Here is a 23,806-nt window from a genome sequence, read left to right on the forward strand (position 1 = left end):
TTTTTGATATAATTTGAACTTTCATGTGTCTAATAATAATAACAATGAAAATTAAGATAAAAGTATAAATAAACAATGGTGGATTTTAATAATAATGAAAATAAAAATAAAATGAAGAACTAACTCGTGGGGAGTGAAACAAAGGACCGGAAGTGGAGTGAACGACACCAGATCTGGAGATCGTAGTAATCGTCGTATCGTTTATTTCATTGTAACTACATTAATTTCTCTTATACATAGCATCATTTCTCTTCTTCTTCTCCTTCTTCTTCTTCTTCTTATTTTATTTCTCTCTCTCTTTATTTTATTTAATTTCGATTTAATCATTACGTACAACGGTGTGTAACATTTATAATATCTTTATCTTTTTTTATTTTATTTTTGTTCTCGTTAACCTAACAATGTTTAACGCTACACGCAATATTTCACAGAATTTTCTCTCTCTCTCTCTCTCTCTCTCTCTCTCGCACACACACTCTGTCGTATTTTTTCATTATATATTCTCTTATATTCGTTCATTCTTCTTCGCGCATGCATCTACACAGCTTCATTCTCACCCTCGCTCTTTATTTACTCTCCTGTTTGTTTTTTGTTTTTACTTCTGTAATGTTCTTCTCTTTCCTTTCTCTCTTTTTTTTTTTATTGACTTTCGCTGTTTCATCCTCCTTTTCTCTATCTCGGGTTATTCTTTGTATCGACGAAAAGCGAAAGCGCGAGCACTCTGTGCAAGTGTGTTGTTACATACATACATACAATATATATATATATATATATATATATATATATATATATAACATATTTATATTATATATATAATATATATATCGTTATATAATATATAAAATTCAATAATATATATATATATATATATATATAGAATAGGTCTGCGTGACACGAATGTTGTATCATTTTTTATATATATATATATATATTATATACATACATGCACGACATTCGTCCACTATGAGAGTCGTTAATTAGCGTACTAAGATAAAGTAAAGTTTCTTTCTCTTCGTTTTCACCTCTTTCCCCCACGCTGCAAATCTATACCGTTCTCGTCTCTCTGCCCTGACACGCGATTAGAGCATACATTATGGAGAAGAGAGGTTATGTTCGTTGAGCACATTTTGTTTCTTTTAATTTTACTTTTTATTTTATTTTAATTTAGTTTCCTCTTTGCTTATATCTCGAAATGCGGTTCAACGTAAGAATCACAGAAGACGTTTGGGAATAGACAAGGGACAATAGAAATGGACATTGATGGGAACATTAATTCTCAGTTGGTATTACTGGGGTCACCGGGACAATTTAGGATGAAATTACTTACAATTAGTTTTAGAATTTTTCGTTCAACCAAATGCTCAATTCTAAATGCTTTTTAAATATTCGTTTTAGTATCTGTCAGGGTGAACGTAGAATATGAAATAAAATCAAATTCTCTAGATTTCAATAACTTACTAGACGTCTAAATACTTTTTAAATATTCGTTTTAGTATCTGTCAGGGTGAAAGGTAGAATATGAAATAAAATCAAATTCTCTAGATTTCAGTAACTTACTAGATGTCTAAATACTTTTTAAATATTCGTTTTAGTATCTGTCAGGGTGAACGTATAATATGAAATAAAATCAAATTCTCTAGATTTCAGTAACTTACTAGACGTCTAAATACTTTTTAAATAGTCGTTTTAGTATCTGTCAGGGTGAAAGGTAGAATATGAAATAAAATCAAATTCTCTAGATTTCAGTAATTTACTAGATGTCTAAATACTTTTTAAATATTCGTTTTAGTATCTGTCAGGGTGAACGTAGAATATGAAATAAAATCAAATTCTCTAGATTTCACAGTAATTTACTAGATGTCACTATAGCTATTTACGACCCAACGATATTACTTAAGGCTTAACAAAAAAACATGTTTCAAAAAATATTTGAGAAGTTGTTCGATAAAAGGGCGGTGGTTTCCTTCTTTTTTTTTTTTTTTTTTTTATTAAAGGGTTTATTCAAAATATAGAGCAGATATGTATATATATCTAGATATTGGCGTATTATATTTTGTCTTCTTCCGATTCAACGAAGAGATCAACGCTTCTTCCATTAGTGTCTCTTGCATTATTTGCAGTGCACGTGCCTGAAACTATCGGATGCAAGAGAATCTAATTTTCTTGAACATGGATCGATAATGAATCTACATAAATTCATCGTGGCGGATGCAGTTGCGATTAAACGTAAACCAAATTGAGACACGCAAAATGTATATACCATTTTTAGAGAATTCAGTTTCCATTGCTTGGTGTGACTGAGTTAAAAAGAAGCCAATTAATTTAAAAAAAAAAAAAAAAAAGTAGAGTTTAAGTATTGAACCCAATTTGTCAGAGATTAAATATGTATAAAGTTTCACGTTGCAAAATTAGTCATGAATAAACTGAGGCAGAATGAGTTTGCCCTTATAGTATATCACTTGATGTGATTAATTCAAGTGCCAAGAGAAAAATGGAGATTAAGTGATCAGTATTAAATTGGAGTTTACAATTAAGACACTCGGAATGCTGTATTTAAATCAAGAAAATTAATTGCGTCGTAGTATCGAGGGAGACCAAGCAGGTTACAAAGAAAGATTGTAACATTTTCTCCGTTTTAAGTATATTTAAATGCAACCGAGGCGAAAACAATTGACGAGTTTTATTACTTCTTAATAATTTCCAATCCAGCGACGTACCGACGAGTGAACTGGTCACTCGTTATGGTCCGCGTAACCAGTTGCCCAGCGCAAGCGGTTGCTCAAGGGCCGTTGCAAAAGCAACGGTACACTATAACGTTGCAAACACTTTAATTTCCCTAAATTTAATTGAAAACAAAAAAAAAAAAAAAAGAAAAAGAAATCAGAAATGAAATACTATACCTGAATCTAAATCGTTGAATCCAAAAGGATTAAATGCAATGAACTTTAAACGAGGCTTCGAAGCAAGAACGATCGGAAAAATCCGACGCATTTGACCAATCCGTCATCGTATTTTCCACAACAGCGTGGGAAATAAGGCAGGAGTCGTTGTTTGTTGCGTCGGAATCCGGATGTTGGCCCACTTAGGCCGAGTTTGCCCCACGGAAACGATCAAAGGGGTGGCTTTGAAGCGTAAACTCGGGGAGGGTAAAGCCAGGGTGTATGTGTGCACTCGTATTCATCTGCTCCTTTCATCGTTTCCATCTTCGCCTCAAAGTATACCGAGCCTCGCGGGCTCCTGCTTTTCTTTGCCCCCCCCCCCCTCTCTCTCTCTTTTTCTCTCACTCTCTCTTTCGTTGACGGCGAAGGCGAGAAAAGAAAAGGAGAAAAGGAAAGAAGCAGAAAGGTGAAGAATTCCCTCGTCTTGTTGTGGAATAATTTAGGCCCTCGACTTGCGGATACGCCAGTCTCTCTATTTTTAACTTCCTCTGCCCGCGATATCCTCCAACCGAGACCCTTCTTCTTCCACCTTGAGCCGCAACTTTTCCTTTCGCTCGAGGTCGAAATTTCTCGTTCGCCTTGCGAGCCTTCGCAGTTATGTCAGGGCTGATTTACTTTGAATTCAGGCCCAGTTTACCTGGCCATGATTTTTCTTTGTTGGATTTAGATTCAATTGAAATCAATTTCAACAAGATTAGTTAAAGTTCGTAGTTGAATAAATTTAGAACTGAATTTTCGACGGTTGCCCGAATATATACCTGAATCCTAACTTTTACATACGTTTGGATATACACGCACCAATTAAATGTTTAAAATATTCTTATATAAATAAATGTTGAATCTTTTTAATGAATTATCAACTAACTCCGGTCATTAAACTTGGAATTAGCCACGATTTTCAATGAAACAGAAAGTTGAAATTTTAAGAAGTTACAGGTATTTAATTTAATTACAGTTTCAGACACAAGCCACGTATATTCTGAAACATCCGCGATTAACGTATTTCTTTCAGTTCATTAAAACTTCACAAAGAGTCCGAGAGATCGGAGGTTATTTGCGAGAAGATTAATTTCCATAATTAAACACTAATAGTAACAGTAATTAATATAGAAAAACGAGCTATTGAAGCGAACAAAACAAACGTGAGAATCGAACACTGAAAGAGTTCTTCATTTATCCATCATTTCCCGACAGAACTTCCAAGAAATTCAAGATAACGGAACTCGAGATAAAAAAAGAAAGAAAGAATGGAAACTTTATCCTGATCTACGGGAGGCATCGATGAAAATACGAGGGTATAAACACCCGGAGAGATTCCTCCTATCTGTTATTATTCTTTTTTTTTCGCCTTTCCAGACAGACCTGCAGTCAGCGTTTTACGCATTTTTCCGCCGACCTGGCTCACTCTCTCGCCGGTTTTTATGGGGGACCTTCTACCTCTCGCTTCCCCGTTTAAGCGGATTCGCTGCGCCGTTACTACTTTGCCAGTGGTGCAGCCGTACGCTTGCTTCGGCCTCTCTTTCGGTTTTAAGTACCACTCTCATCTTCCTCGTTTTCGCTCGTCGTCTTCTTTCTTTTTCTCTTCAGGCGAACGACTCGTTGCTTCACCCTCTCTCCTTCTTTTTTCTTTTTTTTTTTTTTTTTTTTTTTTCTTTNTTTTTTTTTTTTTTTTTTTTTGCTTCTGTTCTGCGAGCAGAGGCAAGAGAAGAGTGCTACGCCGTTCCATTTAGTCGCTTTACTACTGCACGTTCTTTTGGCCCCACTTCCGGCGCCACCATCGCTACTACCACCTGTTTCTCTCACATTCTTCTTTTCCCTCTTCCTCTTGCGAAACACTGCGCTCTTCCTTTTCGGCTTCTTCGTAGTTTTCTGATCGGTAATTGTTAGGTCTCGAGGCGTGGGTGGATTGAGGATCGATACACGTGAAGGTTAGGATTTAGGTTAGGTCTGATGTGAATTTGAATAAGGATGAGAATTTCACTCTTGTAGATTGGACCTTGCACTCCATTCTGATTTGAAGCATATTTTAGGTTAATAGGAAATTGAAGCTGGTTTTAAAGTAAATTACTCTTGATTTTGAAAGTTTGGACCATAAAAGAATTTTGTACGTTGGATTTAGGTTTTAAAGTAAATTACTCTTGACTCTAGAGATTAGGTTTGGACCACAAAAGAATTTTGTATGTTAGATTCAATTTTAAATTTGGTCAAACCACGAAATTATGTTAATCTAAATTAAACTTAAATTAACTATTATTTAGATTTGGTTTTAAAGTAAATTACTCTTGACTCTAGAGATTAGGTTTGGATCACAAAAGAATTTTGTATGTTAGATTCAGTTTTAAGTTTGGTCAAACTACGAAATTACGTTAATCTAAATTAAATTTAAATTAACTATTATTTAGATTTGGTTTTAAAGTAAATTACTCTTGACTCTAGACATTAGGTTTGGACCACAAAAGAATTTTGTATGTTAGATTCAATTTCAAGTTTGGTCAAACCACGAAATTATCTAAATTAAACTTATAATCTAAATTAAACTTAAATTAACTATTATTTAGATTTGGTTTTAAAGTAAATTACTCTTGACTCTAGAGGTTAGGTTTGGGTTAGACCACAAAAGAATTTTGTATGTTAGATTCAGTTTCAAGTTTGGTCAAACCACGAAATTATGTTAATCTAAATTAAACTTAAATTAACTGTTATTTAGATCTAAAGTAGAATAAATAGAGCAGAGTAAATTAGTTTTGTCCCCAAGTTAGGTCAAGTTTAGATTAGTAAATCTCCATGAAGGTTTGGGTTAGGTTTGGGTTAGGTTTTGAATTAGGAATATGAATTAGCTTTGAAATGATAAAATTCTAGATTGGTACAAATTCTTTGTGCCAATTAATAAAAATATATTGTCAGTTAAATTGAATTTAAATTCAGTACGAATCAATTGGATCAGGCTCGGGATGGAAATCTATATGATTTAGATCAAATTGGAGCAAACTCCCAAATTATATGAAAGTTTAACCTAATATTAATCTAGCTTCTAAATTAAATTCCAATTGATTTTAAACTTTAATTGATTTTGTATTATTCTTCGTATTAAAATTACTGCTAAATTCGGTAAGAAGATTATGATCAGACGAATTGAATCCTGATTCTAAGTTAGGTTGAATCTAATTAGAGATTATATTTCTGCTTCTTAAAGTCAAGTGTTCATATCAGTTTTAAATCAGATTACTTTTTGCGTAATTCGATTTACAAATTCAATTATCTCAAGTACAAATTCAAAAAATCGAACAGTATCCTCTCTCTGCGTGGACAGAGATGAATTCGAAAATAGAATTTCCTCGACATTTAGAATTTCAAATACCGGATAAACTCATTTTTTAAAACCGCACATACGTACAGAATTCCCCGGAAACTCGTTTTTTTTAAAATTCTTTTTATTTTTTTTGCGAAGCGTGCAACGTTTCAAAGAAACCGCGTGAAATGAAAAAGCCCAATCAACTCTCGTTGCGTTGCCGTCGCGTTTTATTAACTCTAACTGTGCAAATAATTGCCCTCGATTTCCACGACCGAACGGGAAAACGGAACATTCGCCGAATCCGCCGAATGAAAATTGATAAATTCTTAATTACTCGGCCGAGAGAAAACGCCGAATGAATTTCACGTGATTGGTTTTCACGCGTCTGTCGACACGCGTCGAAGGGGCGAATAATATCGATATATATATACATATATATATATATATATGCACGCCCGAAATGCATCGGGCGTTGAACAAAACCGCCGGTATATAACATCGCAGGAGCGTTTGCGTTCACGCGCCATCGAGTGATTTAATTAGCGAATGACCGCGCTCCGCGCGTTCCCTCTGTTCTTCTTCCCCGTGTTCTCCATCGTTCTTTTCGCTCGCGATCGTTTATTAACCCATTGAGAGGCCGATAATTGTTCGACAACTATGAAACGTATCGGGAAACGACGATCTTGCAAGAACTCTTGCGTAACACTCGGCGTAACACTCTTGCGCGACGCGTTGACTCGTCGAGGACCTAAGCGATGCAAGAGTTTGGGTGTTGGCTTCTTTTTTTTTTTTTTTTTTTTAAATTTCGTGAAAATATTTTGCTGCAGAGAAAAGTAACTAGTTAATACTTGGAATTAGCTTTCANTTTTTTTTAAATTTCGTGAAAATATTATGCTGCAGAGAAAAGTAACTAGTCAATACTTGGAATTAGCTTTCACAGGCACGAGTGAGCGCAGAATGATCCAAAATGTGACAACGATACTTGTTACAATGATAAAATCATTTTTAGCTTTAAATTATACAGAATTCTGGAATTATAATTCGAGGTTTTTAATTATGTTCAATTGTAATTTAATTTTTCTTATAATTTTTAACATTATGTTCAATTGCAATTTGATTTTCTTTATAATTTTATAATTTTTAAAATTATTTTCAACTGCATATCAATTTTTTTTATAATTTTATAACTTTCATAAAATTATGTTCAATTGCAATTTGATTTTTTTTGTAATTTTATAATTTTTAAAATTATGTTCAACTGTAGTAGTTTAATTTTTTTTATAATTTATTAATTTTTAAAATCACGCTCAATTGTAATTTAATTTTTTGTGATTTAGTTTTATAATTTTATAATTTTTAATTTTTTTTTATAATTCTATAATTTTTTAAATTATAAATTATATAATTTGAAATATAATTATAAACATCTTATAAATTATATAATTATATAATAAATATAACATTATAAATATATTTATAAATCATATAATTATAATTTTATAATTTTATAATTTATCAAATTATATTCAGTTACAGTTTTCAAAAAAACCACGGGACGAAAATTTATTCTAATGACGAATTGGTATTTTGGATTGGAAAGAGAGGAAAGAATCACGGATCCGCGAAATGTTAGTTTTTTTTGGCACGAGAGAATCGTTGTTTGTTTTCGCTCTTCTGTCGCGATTTCCTTTTCTGTGAAAGGGTTTCTTTTCGGCACTGTTGTTTTTCAGAGCGTGGACATTTTTTTCTTTTCGTGTCTTCGAAGCTGGCCAATTTTTTCTTTTACGCGGAAACGAGACAGTTTCAAAGGTTTCTTTCACGTCGAAAGACTCGGCGCCAATTAATCTCGTTTCGAGACCCTGGTTTTTCAGAGCCAGCTCGCGTATCCTGGTAATTGACTCGTATTGCACTCGGTGCACTCTCGTTCGAAAGTCTTAGAACCAGCATTATGTCCGTTTCAAAATTGGAAACATTAAATGAAAGTTGTCGACTAAATTGTATTAATATGTTGTCAGTGTGTAAATCTTCTAACTCAGGATCGACATCGAATCTAATTAATTTTCAAGTGATTAACAAATAATATTGTTCATTTTGCAGTGTCGTTCTCGCAAATCTAAGTGGATGAAATCTAAATTTATACAATAAATTTAATATCAATTAAATTTATAATTCAATCGTTTCAAATGTTCTTTAAATCTCTTCCAATTTATCTGACTTAATTATCTAAATTTCTATTTAATCTGTAATATGTAATAATCTTGATAGTAATCTTTATTCTATAAAATCTCCATTCAATCATCTAAATTTATATAAATTAATTAACAATATTTTTGCAAATTCTGTATCTTCAAATTCCCTTGTAACCCAATTATACAATAAAACACTCGTGCAATTGAAAAGTTTTATTGCGCTGTACAAGCTTCAATAATTAATAATTAATTGACAAAATAATTCAAGTTATTCGACATTTATAATTTATAAATTCCATTTCAATCAATTTCAATATTAAACAAAGAAAAAAAGCAGTGATCAATCAATAGCATGAAAATAATTCAAGCAACTCGGTACAAAATTATTATCGTATCATACCTTTTTATTACTATTAAATTCTTAAATTGAACGAAGCCACGAATGAAAACGATTCCAAGATTTTCGAACGTATTCGCACACTAAATACTTTAATACCTTAATTTATTTTTTTCAACAATGACTGCAACAGAAGTTCGTGCGGTTCATCGCGTGAATTCATTTGCCTTGGCCCTTAACGAGTCGACTGTTCGTTAACCCAGTTCGATATCTTCCTCTCAAACGAAGAAGAAAAGGAGGAAAAGGAAAAAAAAACTCCTCTCTTAATTCGCGGTTTGTTAGCTCCCGTTTTCCCTTTCCATTTCATCTTCCTTCTTCTACTCTCGGTTTCTTGCTATTCAACGAACAATCGAGAATACGAAACGAGGGGAGCTTCGTACGCTCCTCGGTTCTTTGGGACGATTAATCCAGCTCGAAAAAGCTCGGTCTCCTCGCGAATCGGTCTCTCGGTGGAGTTAGAAGCTTGTTTTCACACTTTTGCTTGCCACTGAAATTTTTATCCTCTGTGTGTGTGTGTGTTTGTGTACGGAGTGCAGCCAGAAATAAAGACGCAATTGGGAAAATCAAGTTGAAGTGTATAACGTGAAATTCCTTTTGCCCGAGGCCTCGTTAATTTCGAAGAAAGAAAAAAAAAAAAGTTGTCTCCGAGAATTCGTGGATTTGCAGTGAAAATTTGTAAAATTCTATCTTTTACTATTCTAGAATTTTTTCAGTTAACGAATTCTATCTTTTACTGTTCCAGAATTTTTTCAGTTAACAAATTCTATCTTTTACTGTTCCAGAATTTTTTCAGTTAACGAATTCCATCTTTTACTGTTCCAGAATTTTTTCAATTAACAAATTCCATCTTTTACTATTCCAGAATTTTTTCAGTTAACGAATTATATTTTTTACTGTTCCAGAATTTTTTCAATTAACAAATTCCATCTTTTACTGTTCCAGAATTTTTTCAATTAACAAATTCCATCTTTTACTGTTTCAGAATTTTTTCAGTTAACGAATTCTATCTTTTACTGTTCCAGAATTTTTTCAGTTAACGAATTCCATCTTTTACTATTCTAGAATTTTTTCAGTTAACGAATTCTATCTTTTACTGTTCCAGAATTTTTTCAATCAACAAATTCCATCTTTTACTATTCTAGAATTTTTTCAGTTAACGAATTTTATCTTTTACTGTTCCAGAATATTTTCAGTTAACGAATTCCATCTTTTACTGTTCCAGAATTTTTTCAATTAACAAATTCCATCTTTTACTGTTCCAGAATTTTTTCAATTAACAAATTCCATCTTTTACTGTTTCAGAATTTTTTCAGTTAACGAATTCTATCTTTTACTGTTCCAGAATTTTTTCAGTTAACGAATTCCATCTTTTACTATTCTAGAATTTTTTCAGTTAACGAATTCTATCTTTTACTGTTCCAGAATTTTTTCAATCAACAAATTCCATCTTTTACTATTCTAGAATTTTTTCAGTTAACGAATTTTATCTTTTACTGTTCCAGAATATTTTCAGTTAACGAATTCCATCTTTTACTGTTCCAGAATTTTTTCAATTAACAAATTCCATCTTTTACTGTTCCAGAATTTTTTCAATTAACAAATTCCATCTTTTACTATTCCAGAATTTTTTCAGTTAACGAATTATATTTTTTACTGTTCCAGAATTTTTTCAATTAACAAATTCCATCTTTTACTGTTCCAGAATTTTTTCAATTAACAAATTCCATCTTTTACTATTCCAGAATTTTTTCAGTTAACGAATTATATTTTTTACTGTTCCAGAATTTTTTCAATTAACAAATTCCATCTTTTACTGTTTCAGAATTTTTTCAGTTAACAAATTCCATCTTTTACTGTTCTAGAATTTTTTCAGTTAACGAATTCTATTATTATTTATTATTTTCCTATAAAAATCTATTATTCTTTTATTATTTTCCAGAATTTTTCCAGTTGACGAATCTGGAAGGATCTCTGTTTGGAAAAATTCGTTGCAATAAATGTAATTTATTGAATAATTTGTCATAAAATTAGGTAACTTAGTTACTGCAAATTTGGTAGAATTGCAGGTATCGTAATTGTAAATTCCACGGAATTGTAGAATTTTCTTGAATTTTATAAAATTGTAATGTTTCTTTAGACTTTACGAGATTGCAGACTTCATCGTGATTGTAAATTTTATAGGATAGATTTTTTTTATGTTATATCATTATATTATTAATTTTAATATTATTATTAATTAATAATATTATCATATTATTAATTTTAATATTATTAATTAATAATATCATTATATTATTAATTTTATAGGAATAAGATTTTCAATTGTGAAACTGTGGGGGACGAATACTAAGCAAATATTTGATAATAATAATATTAAAATATTAAAATAATATATTTCAATTATATAATTTTCAATAATATATTTCAATAATATAACTTTAATAATATATAATATTATTAATATACTTTTATATTAATAATATTAAAAGATACAACTTGCAGTAACGTCAAAGAACAAAAAGTTGATTGATTAATAATAATTAATTTGTCGCATCAGAAGCGGCAAAAGTGTCAACAACCTTCTATGCCACATCGACAAGTAATCTTTCCAAATAATTGTCAACCCTCTGTAATCGAAACTCCAGAATTGAAAATCTGATAACTAATCGTTCATTTGGTATTTTCACATCTAAATCTGCAAAAATAACACGGCCGCGTAAATCATTAACAGGATTTGAAACACGATATACCAAATGAATTATTAATTAATTAATACAACATCATCGACAACGTTACAACGTTTCGTAATATAATATAACATCTCAACACTGTACATTACATTACAAAACCGCAGCTACAGATATATATATATATATATATATATATATATATATATATATATATATATACGTTCAATGCTCGATTTTCAATATTTATTGCAACATTAAAATATCGATATTAAAAATATTACACGTCGGTCAATAACTCATTTGATAGTGTTCCAACGTAACATTATTGTACGTTGTATACATACACACACACACACACGTGAACAACATTTTACGTGGCTAACGAGCAATTCATTCGCTTACTTTCACAATGCTCTGCCATTCGAAGCGACGAAAGCCAAATCCTCGGATGGACGCGAATGAGAGCATGCTCATCAAGTTGCTCATCAAGTTAGGATGTCACAGAGGGTTAAGAACGTGGCAGTTAAGAACGTGTGCAAAAGTGAAACACAAGGGGGCGAGAGAGAAAAATTAAAATAGAAAAGTGAAAAAAAAGAAACACCGTTTCTGTGAAAGGATGTCGGATATCTGGTTGGAGGAAAGGCTTGTTTCCTGTTGGAACAGAACTGTTAAGCAAAGAATTCTTGGAACAGCGAGCTTTCAGTGACATCCTGAAACGCATCGATCCGCGATCAATTACACACTATGTCAGCTGCACACGCAGGAACAAACTATCTAAAGACAAATATTGACCCATTTCAGCTCCACGTGAACCGGCGTTCTTATCATTCTCTTTTTTTCCTTTTTTTTTGCATTTTTCTATCGATATCAATTTTTTTACTCTGCGATCGCCGTGCTTCTGCTTCTGTAATTTCACTCTTCGGCAAAGTGGAGAGATCCAGGGTAATTAACCTCGCTTCGAATTTTTACCACTCGATCGAATAACTGTAATTACGATATATCTCGATGACGAGAGTAGAAATTATTCGATTGCGATATTATAATCGCTTGAAATTGAAATTCAATTTTGTCAGATTTTGTTAGGTTTGCAATTTTCCTTCTTTTATTTTTGAAGACGAAGGAAATGGAAATTACACTTTTTTCGTTGCGTCGGTGAAACGATTCTCTTTCTTTGCTTTCTTTTCAGCAAAGAAATCTTTCATTCTTTCGTGCGTCGAAGCGATCGACTATTGAAGCTACCATCTTCCCGAAACTCTGTAGACATTTTCTCAGAGAATCTCAAGTTTCAAGCAGATTTTCCCAACTCTTTCGAAAGACTTTCAAAGAAGATGATACTCTAATTTAGTATCGTTCACCGGCTATACCTAATACCACGTTTACTGTTCCATATTTCCCAGCGAGTAAATTTCTCAGAGTAACAGAGAAAAAGAAAAAAAAAAAAAGGGGACAAACAAATTTCGGAAATAGCAGCCAATCGATCATTGCAACTCGATCGAAAAATCAACCGTCGTGTTGTTAATCGTTGTCAATGGGGCGACGAGCGTGCACGTTGATTGGCTAATTAATTAATTCACTTGGCCGAGAATAATGAGAACGGCCTCAGAAATGGCGCGTGAAATGGGCCGAGCGTGTTTCACGTCGAGGCACTAATCCTAACATTAAGTTTTTCCACGACAAGACGCATCAGGGTAATCAGCTAATGATATGTGAGGACCGTGCTTAACCGTTAATGAGATGGGTGCGTTTTTCGGACGCTGGAGAAGCGTATACGGTTCTTCTTCCGCTTTGCTCGCGTTTTTATTTCTAATAAAACGGAGGACGCCGCCCATTTTGCTTCGAAATATCCAGACACGCCTCGATCAATTCGTTTCAATTAATTTCACGCACGTTCCGCCAGCCGCCGAATTTTTCGAATCTGATGAAAGACGAGCACGTGTTTACTGCTGTTGCAATTTTGATTAATCCATCGACGAACAGGTGATTATCTTCTCCTTTTGATGCGTTTGTATACGATCAATTGTACGAGAGATTATTTACAGAGAGTCAATCATGTCTGAATTATAGTTAATTATACACGATCAATTATAACGTTGTTTTAGCGTTTCAGATGTTTTACGAATAATCATTTAGATTATAGTGTGTGCGTGTGTGTGTGGGAGATGTTGGAAATTATTTTAGGCAGTGATTTCTAATATCGTTGATTTATTCTGATTTATTTGATGATCGTGCGTTACGTTATCTTTTTTTTTTTTTTCCATCGATTTACAGCTTGATCTCGTCACACAATTTATATACGATCTGAAATGTATAATTTTTCACGATTCGAATCGCTATACCCTTGTCACCAGTGAATAAACATGAATTTTTAAATTACGCGATATAAATTTCCCATCATGGATGAAAACACCAATATTGAAACGTACGACGAAGTAGTGGATCTTAAAATTAAAAAAATTGTTAGATGAAAAAGAAATTTAAATGTTTGTTTGAAATTTTAGTGTTGGAATTTTAAAACTTTTCACCGACGCACGACAATTCGATTCTAAATCGAAGATTCCAAAAATCCCTTTGAAGCTCCAAGTTTCAAAATTTTTAATATACTAATCTTCAATAATAGTATGTAATATATATTTTTTATTATGGTAAAAATAATCTCTATACCGAATTTATTAACTTGAATCAATGATAATAATATAAATTTATGAATTAAAATATATAAAAATTTAATAATAAACTTGGATACCCTAGTATATTAATTAAATTAAGTAAATTTTTATAATCGAGTGTAGAACGTGTCGTCATCAAAATAAAGAATCATTATTATATTAATTGAATAGTAAATTTTTATAATTAACTGTAGAATCATTACAATAAAGTAATAAAATCTTCAATCTCCTTAGGGAAATTTCTTATTTAATCTGACAATCCACGATAAGAAGTACTTGAATTAAATTTATGCATTGCTATTAAAATTTATAAATAGAAACTTTATAAAATAGAATTTTAAATCAAAATGTATACTCAAGAAAAAATATATATATATATGTTTCTGTTTTTTTCTTATAAGAAAAAAAATATATATATATATATATTTTCTTAAGTATACATTTGTAACATATGTATATATATATATATATATATATATATATATATATATATATATATATATATATTACAATTATTTCGGTGCAAATGTCTGGATATTCGGAAGCAGCAACGCGCGTCGAATAAATTGTCACCAGAAAGGCTACGAATCACTCGCGATTAACGTACTATATCGAACAAAAGGGGAGACAATTAGTAGAGGTTAGGTTTCTCCTTGGTGTGGATTAGGTCCCAACCGTTTTTTTTCAGGTGTAAAAACAGGCACCAGTCGAAGTTACAGCTAGACACGCGTAGAATTAGGCTTACAGGTTAAAGTTTCAGCTTAGGCGTCGGTTAGATCTAAGTTAGGCGTATAGGTTAGGTCTCGCGGAGAACATTGTTCCTTTTAGGCCCGTTTCCATAGGCTTGAGCTTTTTCTTTTCTTTTTTTTTTTTTTTTCTCAATTTTCGTCGGTGTACCCTGTTGTCAACTCTCTCTTTCTCTCTCTCTCTCTCTCTCTCTCTCTCTCTCTCCGATCCTTCAGCGTCGTTTCGTCGAGCAAAGAATCGCTTACAAATTCGTTTACAGTATATATATATATATCTATCCAGATGCTCCAGAAGAGCCAAGTAAAGGATCTCGTTAAACACCGTCGATAAAAGAAGAGGTTAGGTTAGGTTAGGTGTTGCAATTTAATCGACACGAGTGACGCGATAGCTTTAATAGTGACAGATCGAGGCCCGCTATCGAGAAACCTGAGACACGATAGTCTAGAGCCAACAATATCATTTGGTAGAAAATATGGTCGTGCTACATCTTTGTTTCTCTCTCTCTCTCTCTCTCTCTTGTTTTTTTTTTATTAATCAAAATACCATGTTCTTTCTCTCTTTCTCTCTCGCGCGCGCGCGCACACAAACAGACACACAGACACACACACACACGCACACGTTCTGTTTCTTTTTTCTTCCTCTCGTGCTTTGTTCTCTTTTTTTTTTTCTTTTTTTTCAACGCTTTTCTTTGGTTTTTTTTTTTTTCTTTTTTTCGTTTTTCTTCTTTTCTTTTAATGCGTGCACGCGCCGTCACACGGTGATTAAAACGCTCGATGCTCTAGCTACGAAAAGATCTCTAACGATAGAATCAACTCTCGCTATATATGATATATTTATATAGGTGATATGTACCAAATGGAAGATTCATGTTTCAGCGTGCCGTTTGCCGCGAGACGAGCGCCAGTCCCTCTCTCTCTCTCTCTCTCTCTCGCTCCTCCGATCGTTAAGCTCGTTCGAGAACCTTTTCTCTCCGTTTTTTCTCTCTCTCTCTCTTTTCTCTTTTTTCTTTTTTTTATTTTTCCTGGGGTTTTCACGTCGACAGCGGAAGCTTCCCAGCCCTGAAGCATTAAAAAGCCATCTTTAGAACGGTGGAGTGTATTTTCGCGAAGCTTTTCGTATTATTTTTTTTAAAGTTTCAAATTCAAATGTTTCAACACTGAGATTAGATCAACTCCAATTAACAATCTCTGCCACATACATTCATAACAATACGTATTTTACAATATCATCTTCGATAGGAATTTGAATTTGAATTTGAATTAGATCACGATCCTGTGTATAAATATTGTTGCAAAATAAAAAGAAAGTTCATTCCGTTTCTCATGTCTATTTTTGCTATACTAGAGTCAAGTTTCGATTATATTCTCCTTACTTTATCAATAATTCCTGCCCGTTCGTACAATTCTTTCCATTCGAGTGCCACACACTCTGTTTGAAGAACAACTACAGATCCAATTACCAGGTCCCTCCGTTTCATCATTTCTCGTCGCAATCTTTTCATTCGGAAAGAAGTTTCCAATGTTTCCATTCCTCTGTCGACAGTGTACGGTTCAAGTGCTACTCTATTCGCAAGGATCGCATTACCAATGGAATCCAATCACAGGATAGATAATACCAAGACTCGACTTGTGTCTCGTCTCGCGCGAAACGATCGCGGCGCGCTCTCGCGGCTGTTGCACTGCGATTCGGAAATTATCGGATGGCCTCTCTTAAAACAGTGTGTATATATATATATATATACACACACATACACACACATATACATATATATATATATGTTAATCGATCACTCTCTGTACAGAATGTCGCTGTGTTGGACACCTACATACATATGTACGTCACGGAGCAAAAATTACACGGGTGCCTTAAAATTCTCTTAAAAGTCTACTTTTGCTCGACGGCACACGTAATTAGATATACGGAGCTTGCATGTATATACATATATTGATTCCATACACGCACATATATATATATATATATATATATATATATATATATATATGCATGTATAGATCGATATGTATGTATGTATATATATTTATATATATTGTTATATATATATATATTTATATATACACGTTAATTTGTATATGTATATTTACATTGCTTAATAATATATGCCTTAAGTTTCTATCTTTTGTTTTGTTTAACGTGTGTACAAGATTAATTCACAAGGTGCCATTTATTTATTTATTTATTTTTTTTTTTCAATTTTCGCTCTCTCTCTCTCTCTCTCACTTTCTTTCGCATGTGTGCCTTTTTTTTTTTTTGTATTTTTATCTTTCTACGAAGTCGAGAAATCGCCAATTCTTCATCCACTGCCCTCTCCTACATCCCAGTCCTCTCGTGCGCGAACCCTTTTCCGCTTTTTCTCCCCCCCCTTCTGCTCTCTTCTCTTCGAATTTCAGCGCGGAACAACGGACGAAACTGAAACGTGAAATGTATTTGTCCGCGTGCTCGCTCCTCGTTTCAATTCGAGAGAGCGTTTTTTCGCTCTTTCTCTCTCTCTCTCTCTCTCTTTTCCGCTCTTTTGCGTTACCCGTGACCGGTTTGCACGTTACCCGGGCTAAGGATCGATAGAAAGTCCGCGTTCGAGAAGGGTGGAGAAGCACGGCACGCTAGGGTTGAGAATTGACTGACAATAAAGAAGCTTCTCGTTACATTTCTTTCTCTTTTTTTCGCCCCTCCTCACTTTTTCTAGTTTTCGCTTCGAATTCCCGCGCGTTTTTTTCACCCTCTCCTCCTCTCGCTACTTCTTTAATGAATGCTGCCATTTCAGCGGTGCACCCTTGACATTCGCTCCGGCTCTCGAGTGTCGTTCGAGTTTGACCTGGACTCCTCTCTATCCAATCGTAAGACCTTCTCTCTCTCTCTCTCTCTCTCTTTACACAGATACGACCGCCAATGCTCGTACTCCCCTTTAATTATATATTTTTTTCCTTTTTTTTTTCTTTTTCTTTTTTTTAAATTCTTTTTGAATACGTTTCCTAGCGAGATTTAATTTTATCTACTGGTTTACTTCATTGACTGGTATTGTCATGTTAGCTGTGCCCATCTTGAAAGTCCAGATCAAATGGTGTCCGTGGTCCTTGCTCTCCTCAAGTTTTCTTCCCTTTTCGTCGGATCCTTAAAACCTGCAGAATTGCCAGCATTTTCTCGTGAGAATCGACATTTCGCGAGTTGGGGGACAGAATTTCGAGGAACTATAGATTGCGCGGAGCTTCGAGCAGAGATTTCCGAGAGATTTCGTTTCTCACCTTCGAAACTAAACGAAGGAAATTTGTAATCTAAGAAATTTTCCCATTTACAGTAGAAATTGCTCGCCGTCGTTGTTGGGCTTTCATTTTGACGCGACCAAGATCAATGAGAAATAATTGTCTTCTCCAAAGTTCAACAAAAATTCATCGTTGATCTAAATACAGAGACTCATTGAAATTGTTCACTTTTCCTCTTACGAAAACGTTCGTTTAACATTTCAGAACTCTTTCGAAATTCCCTTTTAAGCATCGAAGTGGAATCCAGAGAGTCTCGAACGACGCGAAACGACATAGGTTTACAAAGCGTACCGAGAATGGACCTGTTGGTGTTTTGAGGTAGCACATTTTTAATTCAAATGGATTCTCCTCCTTTGTGACAAACTAACCGTTCGCACGCAAATTAACCGTTTGCAAGAAATGAAAGATTTAGTAGCTTTTTGTAACTTGTTCGTTTCGAAGGGAATTTCTATTTGAAAGTCGAAATGGTTTAGCAACGTTTTCGAAATGAACATTGAATTTCGAAAGATTCAGTCAACTTTTCGTAACCGTTCATCCGGACGAGCCACTTTGAATTTCGTTCACAATTTGCTATTAAATCGTTAATAATTTAATTTCTACGATTCAACTTTGTCGTCGATTGTTTAAAAAAAAAAAACCAAAGAGTTTAGTAACTCTTGTAATCTCCATTTTTCTTATTTTTTGCTAATAATTTCTATTTGTTGTCAAACTCTGTTTCAATTTTACGCGAAGAATCGACGAAGTTTCGCCTGCACCCTGCAATCTGAGTTGGTCGATTGCCCAAAAAGATCGAAGATTTCGTAACATAGCAGAATGAAATAATTATTTTAACAAAAAAGGGAATTGAAAGTTGAAACGAGTGAACGGTGTCGAGAATAATAAGTGCAACTGCCTTCGTCCACTATCAATTTCTATCTCTCGGATATGAACCAATTTTTATTAAATCTCCAAGACTTAAACAATCATCCCTCCCCCCCCAAAAAAATATTCTAAGAGACGATTTTTTTCATCAAACGCGGAAAGAGCTGGACGCTCTCTTTTTTAACCACTATTTGGTCGACTTTCGTTTTCAAGGAAAAAATCGCACTACGAGTTTCCGTATAGTTAATTAATTAATTTTGTTGAGGAGAGGGTTGATTAATTAATTAATTAATAGCACGCATGTGTTGCTTATTTTCCACCGATTATTCTCGACACCGTTCACTGGTTTCAACTTTTAATTCCCTTTTTGTTAAAATAATTATTTATTCTACTACTATACAGCTCTGTGTGGTTTAATTAATTTGGCAAATAGAACTGTAAAGTCCCCTGCCAAAAATCCCTTCTTTTTACTTTCTATTAATTATCTATAAATTTTGCTTTCCCTTTCTATCAATTATCTATAAATTTTGCTTTCTATCAATTATCAATAAATTATCTGTAAATCGTGTGACATTTAAACTCCTCGATTACCGTCGTTTTTATTTCATTTCCGACTTGAGTTTTCATTAAACTCAGTAGTTAGGATTAGGCTCGAGTGAACTGTCATTAGACTCTTCTTAATTCTTCAGTTCTGTCAGCATCTACTCAGTCGAGTGGAGACGAAAAATTCTATTCGAATTCGGCCCTTTCCCAATTTTTCTAATATATCCCAGTTTTTCAAATTCTTTCCACCAAATTGTCCAGAACTGAGGAGCTGAACTCGCTCGCTCTTTTTATTAATTCTCTGTTCAATTCTCCCTTTCTGGCATCCATTATCGAGATGCTCAAGCAGCTTCTTTTCTTTTCATATCTTCATCCTGCCCTCATGCTTACAATTTGGCCCACTCGCCCAAGAAATCTCCTCGCTTTCGAATTCCCCATTGAATTTAATTCAATGCTAGATTCTCTCATATCGTGTCATGTTGTATCATGTCAATTTAATTTTAATATTAAGTTAATTTTATTAACTGGAAATGATCCCTCTTGCGACGCGCAGTGTTATACATCGCGTGTGTTCGATTCTAATGGATCATTATTGCATTGAATGGATTATTTTTAATTATTATTATTATTTTGCCCCGTTCATTTCATATATTTCGTATTTTTCACTGTAGCTACATGGAGCACTACCAATATAGTAAACTTATTAAACAATAAAAGAATAAATAATAATAACAATAATTGTAATATCGTAACAGCATACATTATACAGTTACAAAACTATTACCACATGGTTCACGTGTCAGAATTATTACATTTATCATATCCAGTGCAATCTGTTTATTGTCACAATGAACTAGATTATTACAATAAAGATCATTAAAATCTGAATTTATAACAATAGGTTATTACATTATAACAATAAAGATTATTATTGCAATAAAGATTAAAATCTGAATTTATAACAATAGATTATCACATTAGAAGTCAATTATCGACAACTGCGAGTTCTGAACTCCCCCCCCAAAAAAAAAAAAAACCGAGACTGATCTGATTATTAGAAGTGAATTATCTGCAAAACTATGTCTCATACCTAAAAAAAAAAAAAAAAACTAAGAGACTAAATATCTCTGAATCACCGCGATCATTCCACGTTGCGAAGCCTCTGTTCTCAGGAAATCGGCAAATCAGCCGTGACGTGCCCTCGAATTCGAGTTTCTGGAGCCGGTCCAAGGTTTCGCGCGCGTTCTTAACCGGCGAAACCTGGCCGGAGCACTTGTTGCGTTCCGCTAATGAAACTTTTGTGTCACGAGCCATCGATTGCACGAACAGGTGGTTAATAGGCGGCCGGTGTTTACCACGCCCGGCCCTGCGAGACCACGTTTTTCCCTTGCGTCGTATCGATCCGTCACACCGCGTCACGCCTTGTTGTTCCCATGCAAATTGCCGTGCATCGTCGTCACGAATCATACTGCCGATTTTCTTCAACGTCCTTCACGAGGATAACGCAGCATCAGCGGCTGGATTTCGTGGATTTCGTGGATTTCGTCGATCTGCGAAATTTATCTTGCAATTTTTTTCTTCTTTCTTTTTTTTTTTTTTGCACTTTATCAGTACTTGTATTGGACATCGTCTGTGACGTGTGTTCATCTTTTTTTTTTTGGTACTTTATCTGTAATTAAGTTTCACCCGTGACGTGTGAAATTTATCTTGTAATTATTTCTTCTTTTTTTTTTTTGTACTTTATCAGCAACTGATACGGATTTCGTCTGTGACGTGTGTTCATCTTTTTTTTTTTTTGGTATTTTATCTGTAATTAAGTTTCACCCGTGACGTGTGAAATTTATCTTCTAATTATTTCTTCTTTTTTTTTTTTTGTACTTTATCAGCAACTGATACGGATTTCGTCTGTGACGTATGTTCTTCTTCTTTTTTTTTTTTTTTTGATATTTTATCAGTAATTGATTTTCATCATTTCTTGAAATTTCTTGAATTTTGGCGAACGATATTTTTATTGTCGTTTCACCCCAGTTACGAAAATTTTTGGTAATTTTTTTTTTTTTTTGGGGCTACCGGATTTTCCTTCTACCCTTTAGGGGAGTTTTCAAGAATTCATCTTGAAACTTTCGAAGCGAAAATTGCTTGAACCTCGAAGCAAACTTCCAGATACTTCTTCCCACCCGTTTCAGTAAATTTCTTTTTTCACGTTCTTGCCATTCTACGCGGCGAGTAGTATTTACATACGAAATTTGGTTTTCTCAAACCAAATTCTTCAATCTTTTGAAAATATTTAGCAAATATCTTGAATTGGAATTTTAATTTCTATAACAATTAGAATTTTCCTTTCTTTCCTCGTAATTCCTTTTCAATGAATATTTTACAGACATTACAGATCAGTTCCTCGAAATTTTGAGGAACGTTTCGACTTTCAATTTTTTTTTTTTTGCGTTAGAATAATTTTTATAAACTCGAAATAGAAACCGCTGTTTTCACGGAACTTTAGCAAAGTTTCAACTTTTTATCTTTTTCTTTTTGTAAAAGTTCCTGTAAATTCTCTCTGAAATTCTCTCTGTGAAATTCTTTTCTTTTTTTTGTTGCTCTATTTTTCCTGAAAACTGTGCCTATCTCTAAATTTGTTTTTCTGTGTGCTTTATAAGGAAAAGAAATATTTATTTCCAGAATTTTATCCTTAAGATTGTTACTGACAATCGAGAGCTTGTCAGCCTCTCCCTTCTTCTTTTAGTCACTCTACTCTACGTCAACAATTAGTTAATTTTTTCTTCTTTCTTCTTCTCTGTTTTTCTCGATGAACTTGGAATTTAATAATCATTCTTTCTCCTTCCTCTTCAGCAACAGCTGAATGTACAAATTTTGAACATATATTTTTGTCCTCTGCGAATCTTGTTTAATTACCTTTGCTTCACCAACAATCATACGAACAATTAGATTTGTTGCAACTTCTTTCTTCCTCTTTGGTTTCTTTATTATTGACACTTTTCTTCGTCGGCGTCTGTTTTTTTTTTTTTTTTTAGATGGCCACTCTGCTTGGTCAATGATCAATCAGATTCGTCTTCTCCCTTTTAGTTGCTTCCTTTGCTTTCATTTGCTCCTCCTCGCCAGTCATAATCATTTTTGTCTACCCAGCTGTTTTCCTCTTCTTTTGCTCGGCCTTTGTCAACAGCTGTACGAGTCAAGAATTGGAACCTTTTATATTCGTTTCTTCTTTCTTTAGTTTTTAATCATTTACTTCAAATTTTGAATAGGAATTTTTATTCCCTGTGAATCGTATCAGTAATACGAATATCTTCCTTCTTCTTCAATTTCGTTTATTCATAAGATAGCGCGAATTAGTATCTTCAGTTAGAAGAACTCTAGAACTTTTCAGTTCCTTCATGCTCTTATGAAGCTTAGATAGAACACATGGTATATGATTTATTATGTTGCACTTGTATATATTGGTCGTGCCTTTACGTTAATATTTTATCTTTCGAACAGTAAGCAAAGAATTCTTTTCTACTCCCAGGAATTAAAACCTGTTTAAAAGAAAAAAAAAAAAAAAGAAATTAGAAAAGATTAATCGAATCGTGGTTGATTTATAACACAGCTATTATAACACAAGGTTCTTGCATTGATGAGATATCTGGCAGTAGTGTCATTGCTGCCTCTCATTGTCAGTAGTGACAATAAGGCTTTGCACTCTAAATTACTCCCTTTGCAATTAACATTTGCTATCAAACTAATCTGTCAATAGAATCTACCTCAACTGGTGACAGTAGCTATAGTGGTTAGCCACTGAAATTACTGTTTTTTTTTTTTTAACGACGAATTACAGTCTTTAAGCAATATATTTGAAAGACAATTTTTTTCCACAAGTTTTTCCAAGTAAATGTCAACAAATTCTTTCGAATGTTTGTTTGTGAAAACTATATATTCAAACATAAATGACAAATTGGAATCTTAATAAGGAAATTTATTATTTTCAAATTTAGTTACTTTGTAACTTATTGCTAGATAGACTGGTAGTCTGTCCTATCAAACTAATCTGTTAGGAAATGTTGCATCTTTTTTTCATAATGCAACCGGAAACGCCCAACCCTACTGATAGACAGTAGCTATAGTTATTAGCCAGCTACTGAAATTACTGTTGTTTTTTCTTTAACAACGAATTAGAGTCTTTTGTTTAATATATTTGAAAGACAATTTTTTCCAC

The 23,806-nt window shown here is 33.4% G+C and overlaps 1 protein-coding gene and 1 long non-coding RNA gene across 2 annotated transcripts in view; both read right to left on the reverse strand.

Annotated features, from left to right (window-relative positions):
- Nucleotides 1-180: 180 nt before the first annotated feature.
- LOC122532378 lies at nucleotides 181-15,513 on the reverse strand. Its single transcript, XR_006307487.1, has 3 exons — nucleotides 15,083-15,513; nucleotides 10,272-10,275; nucleotides 181-289 (listed from the first exon to the last, which is right to left on the reverse strand). It is a non-coding gene; the product is annotated as an uncharacterized LOC122532378 (long non-coding RNA).
- Nucleotides 15,514-15,598: 85 nt separating this feature from the next.
- LOC122532379 (acetylcholinesterase-like) overlaps nucleotides 15,599-23,806 on the reverse strand; it is a 144,570-nt gene continuing 136,362 nt past the window's right edge. Inside the window, exon 7 of the mRNA XM_043661122.1 lies at nucleotides 15,599-15,978. The gene's annotated coding sequence lies outside the window, so the exon portion shown is untranslated. The remainder of the gene's footprint in view (nucleotides 15,979-23,806) is intronic.

The sequence above is a fragment of the Frieseomelitta varia genome, unplaced genomic scaffold (genome assembly GCF_011392965.1).
Source record: "Frieseomelitta varia isolate USP_RPSP 00005682 unplaced genomic scaffold, Fvar_1.2 scaffold_454, whole genome shotgun sequence".
In the NCBI taxonomy this organism is placed as follows: Eukaryota; Metazoa; Arthropoda; class Insecta; order Hymenoptera; family Apidae; genus Frieseomelitta; species Frieseomelitta varia.